The sequence below is a fragment of the Podarcis cretensis genome (assembly GCF_951804945.1).
Source record: "Podarcis cretensis genome assembly, chromosome: 6".
Taxonomy (NCBI): domain Eukaryota; kingdom Metazoa; phylum Chordata; class Lepidosauria; order Squamata; family Lacertidae; genus Podarcis; species Podarcis cretensis.
The window spans coordinates 5,865,824-5,873,201 of NC_137175.1; positions in this window are offsets into that span (position 1 = coordinate 5,865,824).

Sequence of the window (7,378 nt, forward strand, 5' to 3'; positions counted from 1 at the left end):
ACCATGGAGAGACCTGGTCTGAATAGAGACATTGGATTCTTATCTCATTATACATGATAAAGCTATTTTTAGCCATCTCACCCCTTGCTTTTTCCTGTAAGACCAATTGCAGTTGTTAACAGTCGTCGACAGGTTTACTACACCTATCAGCCAATCACCCATTCCCACCAGCTTTCTGAGTAATACCCCTCCCCACCATCTCACTATATATAAGGGTCTGGAGACTTCTGTTTCAGTGTATCTGAAGAAGTGTGCATGCACATGAAAGCTCATACCAATAACAAACTTAGTTGGCCTCTAAGGTGCTACTGGAAGGAATTTTTTTATTTTGTTTTGACTATGGCAGACCAACATGACTACCTACCTGTAACTAGAACTATGGAAATACACGGCTTCGATTGTTACACTATTTCTATGCAATCGTTACTGAAATATACTCGGAGTCAAGTGTGAATTTCATGCTCTTTATTCAGCTCGTAGTAGCAATGAATGAAACTTTCCCCAAAACATCTAGCTATATATACATTGTTTACACAATAGGCCCCGTGTGATTGGCTAATTCAGGGCTGCTCCTATAGGCCAATCGGGTTGTGGATTCACTTCCTCCAGAAGCCTGATTGGCTGCTCCTGCAGACTAATCAGGTTGCTGATTCACTTCATCCAGGAGCCTGATTGGCTGCTCCTGCAGGCCAATCAGGTCGCTGATTCACTTCCACCTGGAGCTGGATTGGGTGGCTCCTGCGGACCAATCAGACTGCTGCATTCTGGATCCTATTGTTCTAGGATTCAGCTCAGTACATAACACCTACGCTGTGGAAATGTAAATGTTTCAGGGTGGAACAGTCTCTGCTTTCTAAAGAACCACCTTCCAGTAGACTGAAGGGGCTTCCAGTGACAATGGCTTGCCTTCAGCCCTGCCTAGCTAGGAGGCAGAAGGCTGCTGGCCAACTTCTGGAATCCCAGCTGTTGCAACACCGCTTGACCTTTAACTTCAGCAGTTGGTTTCTTTTTCAACAGAGGCGCTCTTTTGGACAACGACTTCATTCTGCCCCACCTCAGAGTCCGAGGGTCGCAGTGTTGTGGAGGATGACAGAGCATTCCTGCACAACCACTGCTCCCTTCCAAGATGGGAAAGCAGCCATCGAAACAAGAAGTATGTGGGCACTGGGCATGAATCTTCTAGCTGTGCACCATCCCCTCAAGGTGGGTAGGGAACTTTGTGGCAGGGCAGAGTTGGTCAGGTAAGAGGGTGGCATTAAGGCCTAGCCTTGGAGAAAGAACAAAATGGAGAGGGGTGGTAGCTTCTGGGCTAACCTCTCCTAAGCAGCTGTCTATCAACACTGTTCCGGGGGAAAGCTGTAGCCCTGTTGCCCAGAAGCTAAGGCAAATATTGGAAATGGACCTGCACTTAGATAAATTCAAGCATGTGGGCTTTAAAGGTAAAGGACCCCTAACAGTAAAGTCCAGTCACGAACGACTCTGGGGTTGCAGCGCTCATCTTGCTTTACTGGCCGTGGGAGCCAACGTTTGCCCACAGTTAGTTTTTCTGGGTCATGTGGCCAGCATGACTAAGCCACTTCTGGCGAAACCAGAGCAGCACACGGAAATGCCATTTACCTTCCCACCGGAGTGGTACCTATTTATCTACTTGCACTGGTGTGCTTTTGAACTGCTAGGTTGGCAGGAGCAGGGACCGTGCAACGGGAGCTCACCCCGTCGTGGGGATTCAAACTGCTGACCTTCTGATCGGCAAGCCCTAGGCTCAGTGGTTTAGACCACAGCTTCATGCAAAAAGGTTTCTCTGACTTTTCAGGGTTTTTTAAAAAAACTGTTTGTAGGGGATTTTTGCATGCAAATAAAGAGTGCGTTCCAATCAAAGTGTGGGCAGTTTATCCTTCTTCCTTGACATAGACCTTTCTTTTCATTAATTTACTGTAAACGGAGGACCAGTCAGAAGCCTGAAGAATTCATGAATTTTTAGACCAGATATAGGACTGGCAAGAAAGGAAAGCTGTCATGTAAAATCAAAACATTTGGGCTATTTGCCCTCAGAGAATTGGAAAATGACAAGCTCTCCAAATTCAGAAGTTATTCCAGATGAAACAAATTCCAGGGGTGCAGAGCCCTGCTTGCTTTTGAATCTACCCAAGGTGAGGGTTGAAAGTCTTCTCACCACTGAACTCTCAGTGACAATACTTCTGCCTGAATATACCTGTTCTTGGTAGAAGTTTACTTTCTTGGTTGTCACTGGGTTTTAAGCCAGAAAGAGTTCCCTCTTGCTTCCTGCTGCGTCTCCCACATTGAGAAAATGCTTCACTTTCTCTACTTTCTCTTCAAAGCCCTATACGGCCTAGGACCCTCGTACCTACGGGACTGCCTCTCCTGGTATGCCCCATAGAGAAACTTACGGTCTTCAAATAAAAACATCTTGAAGGTCCCAGGCCACAGAGAAGTTAGCCTGGCCTCAACTAGAGCCAGGGTTTTTTCAGCTGTGGCTCCGACCTGGTGGAACACTCTGTCACAAGAGACAAGGGCCCTGCAGGACTTGACATCTTTCCGCAGGGCCTGCAAGACAGAGCTGTTCCACCAGGCCTTTGGCCAGGGCACAGCCTGACTCCCTCCCTTGGCAATCTTCGCGGAGCTCTGCCCCAATGGTGGCCAGTGGCTTGAATTTAATTAATTTTATAATGAATGATTTTAGAGTGTTGTTTGTGCTGTACTTTTGTACTGTTTTATTGTTGTTAGCCGCCCTGAGCCCGGCTTCGGCTGGGGAGGGCGGGATATAAATAAAATTTATTATTATTATTATTATTATTATTACTTTTCACACCTATGCTGCTACTGTGGCTACTCTCTCCTCACAAACTTACCCTCTTCTTTGTAATTTGCAGAGGAAGTAAATGCATCCAACACAACTGTGAGGCTCAGCCAAAACAAAACAAAACAAAGAAAAACTTCTGAAAACCACCAGGGGTCAGCTAAGGATACAGTACATACCCAGATTTCTCCAGTAAAAAACCTGAGCGCACCAGGTTTTGTAGCATGAGGGTAGAATTGTCACAGAAAAGTACATTTTGGCCACTCACCCAAAATCAGTTCCTCAGACCAACCAGAAAGCCTTTTTTTGCGTTTGTGGTGGATTTCCAGAAAACCAGGAACATTCTTTGGTTCCAGCAATTCCAGCCCTAAGGTTCTGCTCACTTCAATCTAAATACTGTATCAGAGGCTGTCTGCAGCTGAGAAAGGTCAGAGGTTTGGCATAGCTAACCTTGTTTCTCTCAGCCTGATTAAATTCCGAGTTGCAAGGGCACACGTACTTAAAAAGAACCACATAATCCTGAAAAACCATTTCCCATCAATTTCCATCCTCAGGGTTTCCAGGGTAGATGCAGTCTTTCTGCTCATATTTTAAAAGTTGAAACCTGATATTCAGGGGTGCATGCCTGTGGCCTGTGGTTTGCCCTTTACCTGAAGATCATAGAATCATAGAATCATAGAGTTGGAAGTGACACTGAGGATCATCTAGTTGAACCCCCTGCAATGCAGGAATCTCAGCTAAAGCAGACATGGCAGATGGCCACCCAACCTCTGCTTAAAAACCTCCAAGGGAGGGAGGTCCACAACCTCCTGAAGGAGACCGTTCCACTGCCAAACAGCTCTTACTGTCAGAAAGTTTTGGTGATGGGTGATATTCCCCATGAGGATGACAGGAAGGAAGAGGCAGAGGTCCACTAAAGTCTTTGGCCACCTCTCCTGGAGGAGAACTGATCCCTCTCACTAGATCAACCCTACCTGTGGTTGGGGATGATTTGGTCCTTGTGTTCCTCTCATGCTAGTTTTCCCCAGTCCCAAATTTCCTTGGATTCCTTTGTCTTCTTCATCCATCTATGTATCCTGTAGACTGGTGGATCAGACCAATGGCCCATCTAACTCAGCATCCTCTTCTAACAGAGACCAACCAATGCCTGCAGACCCTCCAAGTGTCGCTATTTTCCAGGGACAGTCCTGGATTTACAGAGGCCGCCCTGGTTTCTGATTTGATCCTGGAATGTCCCAGTTTTCTTTTTTTCCCTGTCCTCCATGTCTCGGAGAACAAGGAGATTAGTAACTATACAACCTTTAGAAGACATCTGAAGGCAGCCCTGTAGAGGGAAGTTTCTTAATGTCTTATTATGTTTATATATATGTTGGAAGCCACCCAGAGTGTCTGGGACAACCCAGTCAGATGGTTGGGTATAAATAATAAAATAATAATAATGGAATATGTTATGTACTGAGTTGAATAGGATCCAAAATGCAGCAGTCTGATTGGTCCTAGGATTCAGAATGCAGCAGTCTGATTGGTCCTAGAACAATAGGATCCAGAATGCAGCCGTCTGACTGGTCCTAGGATTCAGAATGCAGCAGTCTGATTGGTCCTAGAACAATAGGATCCAGAATGCAGCCGTCTGATTGGTCCGCAGGAGCCACCCAATCCAGCTCTAGGTGGAAGTGAATCCGCAACCTGATTGGCCTACAGGAGAATCCCGGAATTAGCCAATCACATGCGGCCCATTGTGTAAATAATGTATATAAAGCAGACAGTTTGGGGGAACTTCCATTCCTCGCTACTGTGAGCTGAATAAAGAGCATGAGATCCACACTCGACTCCGAGTATATTTCAGAATAGGACATCCCTATTTTCATTGCATAAATGTTGGAGGGTATGGGCACAAGAGCACTCTCATCTTCTTTTGTCTTCTGGTATTCAGATGCGTTGCTACGTCTGACCATGGAGGTAGAACAGGACCATCATGGCTGGTAGCCATCGACAGCAGCATCCTCCATAAATTAGTCTAATCCTCTTTTAAAGCCATTCAAGTTCCATGGGAGGGAGTTCCATAATTTAACTACCGTATTTTTCGCTCTATAACACGCACCCGACCATAACACGCACGTAGTTTTTAGAGGAGGAAAATCCGTAGGCATGCCACCCGTAGGCATTCCCTCCATAACACGCACAGACATTTCCCCTTACTTTTTAGGAGGAAAAAAGTGAGTGTTGTGGTGCAAAAAATACGGTATGTGCCACTTGATGAAGTGCCTTCTTTTCTCTGCCCTGAACCTTCCCACACTCTGCTTCATGGGACGCCCATGTGTCCAGGAGCGCCGTTTTATTTATTGCCCATCCTCAAATGGCGCCAGCCTTTTGTTTCACACAGAAACTGGCGCTTGAGCACTTATCTCCCTAGGCCCTTATCTCCCCTTCCCTTCCCAGTTCAGAGGTGGTTTTAATTAGTGCTCAGCGCTTCTTACGTTACCTAACCCACTAAGAATGCAAGCATGTGGCGGTTGAGAGAAGTCCTGACAGAAGGGAGCTCCTGCTGTTTCCCGCTCTTTTTCACTGTGCAAGCTCCATTTTAACTTCATGGCTTCTTTGTCCATCACCGTTGCCTCTCACCAAGATGGCAGCCTTGAAGGGAAACTTGCTAGGTTCCCTGCCTATGGTTAGGATCAGGATGAGTTCATCTAGCTCTCTTTAGAGGCTTGCCTTTTGTTACCCTGAGGCATCTAATCATAGCCTGCATTTTTATTAAGGCTTGATCAGGGCCTGTATTTTAAAATGAGCTTAAAGATCTTCAAATGTTTCATGCCAGGCAGAAGAGCAGCTGCCTAAGAACCTTGGCAAGATGTTTATTCTCCTGGACAAGGGGGGCCCCCTGATTTATAGCAGAAAACAATTCTCAAAGTCAAAGGGAATTACAGGCTGACAGCCAAGGTTACACTGACCCTACATATTACAGAAGATAAAAAAGCAGAGAAAAACATAATTAAGAGTGGGTAAATAGTAAAATAAAACCATGTGCCTCCCATTCAACTTGAGCCATATTTTCCTAAGGTTGAAAGGTCAAGAGCAGTGAAAAAGGCAACTGGCTTGGCTGGAGAAGAGAGGTTTTTTTTCTATTTTATTTTGAGGCTGTAAAATGTTCCTTCCTTTTTTACTTTGAAAAGGTTTATTCTTCTAAAAAGCTATCTATGTTATGTATTAAATATATTGGCTTAAATGTAATTATGCAAAGGAATTAGAAGCTAAGAAATGTTAAATCCTTATGCTAGATTCTTATTTCATATAGTTGGAAGAGATCACAGGGGCCATCAGCCACCAGCCCAGCCCCCCTGCCAAGCAGGAAACCTCATTAGAGCACATATGGTTGTCAGGCCTTTGTTTAAAAGACCTTCAAGAGAAGGAGATCTTTCAATGATGATGTGAACTCAAGATCCTTGACATCTGTTTAAGATAAAAATTTGAGATTAAACCATTTGTTTTGGAGGGCAATAGGGCGAGGTGAGCTGGTAATTAAGGTTCCTTGTTGAGACACATGTAAGATATATTACTACTTATTTGTCATTTATAGATAGAAGAATATATATCTTTTTGTTTCCCATAAAAGGGCAAGAGGAAATGGGTGTATCTTTTGTGATTGGTTCTAGCAAACAGCCAATAGGAATTTCAACCAGGCTGATTGGACAGAGGCAGCCACAGGAGGAGCAAGGGGGCTGGATTAAGGAAATATAAGTGCTGGCCAGAATGGCAGGAGGCCAGGCCAGAGCTTGGTAACCATATACCACTGTGCCTCATATTTATTTGTCTGACAAATAAATTATTATTTTAATTTCTCTATTGCTGCGTTGAATATTTCATTCCAGCTAAGCGTTAACCACAAGCAGGGTGCTACAACCCCTCACATCCTCTTATTTGTGGGTCTGACCATTCTGACTCTGTGTTTTGAATTTCCTCACACACATTCTATGCCGCCATGTTTTTCTGCCTCTGTTTGTGTTCATCCTTTTTCTAGGAGGCTATTTGAATGCTTGCAGCTTCTCTTTCTTCAGGGTGTCTTTGAAAGTCACAGTTGAGGTGTGGAGCTTTGTCAGGTCCACTCAATACACTTGCTAAACAGGAATGCCATGGGCATAGCTGGGGGGGGGGCAGGGGGGCAATTGCCCCCCTAAATAAATTAAAATCAATACAAATCAATACAAATCCGAGGTTCTGCCCCCTAACGACAGCCTGTCCCCCTTCCCAACAAAAATCCTAGCTACACCCATGAGAAATGCCGTTTTTGCTTGGCCAGTGAGGCCCATGGCTCATAATACAAGTGTTTTCCTTCTGCCCCTGAGCTCCATTTTGCACTGGTGGGTCCAGCATGCCTGATCTCCCCTGCTCTGTGGCAAGAGCTTCAAGGAGGGACTGTTTGAGCAATGGAGGGTTTGTGCTGAATCTTACCAATAAATTGGCTCAGCAGGAGCATCATGTAACACCACCGCTGGTGTCTAGAGTTTTGCTCGAGTCAAGAGTGATCTTGCCTTCTCTGCTCCATTTATTTTGGCAAGTTCC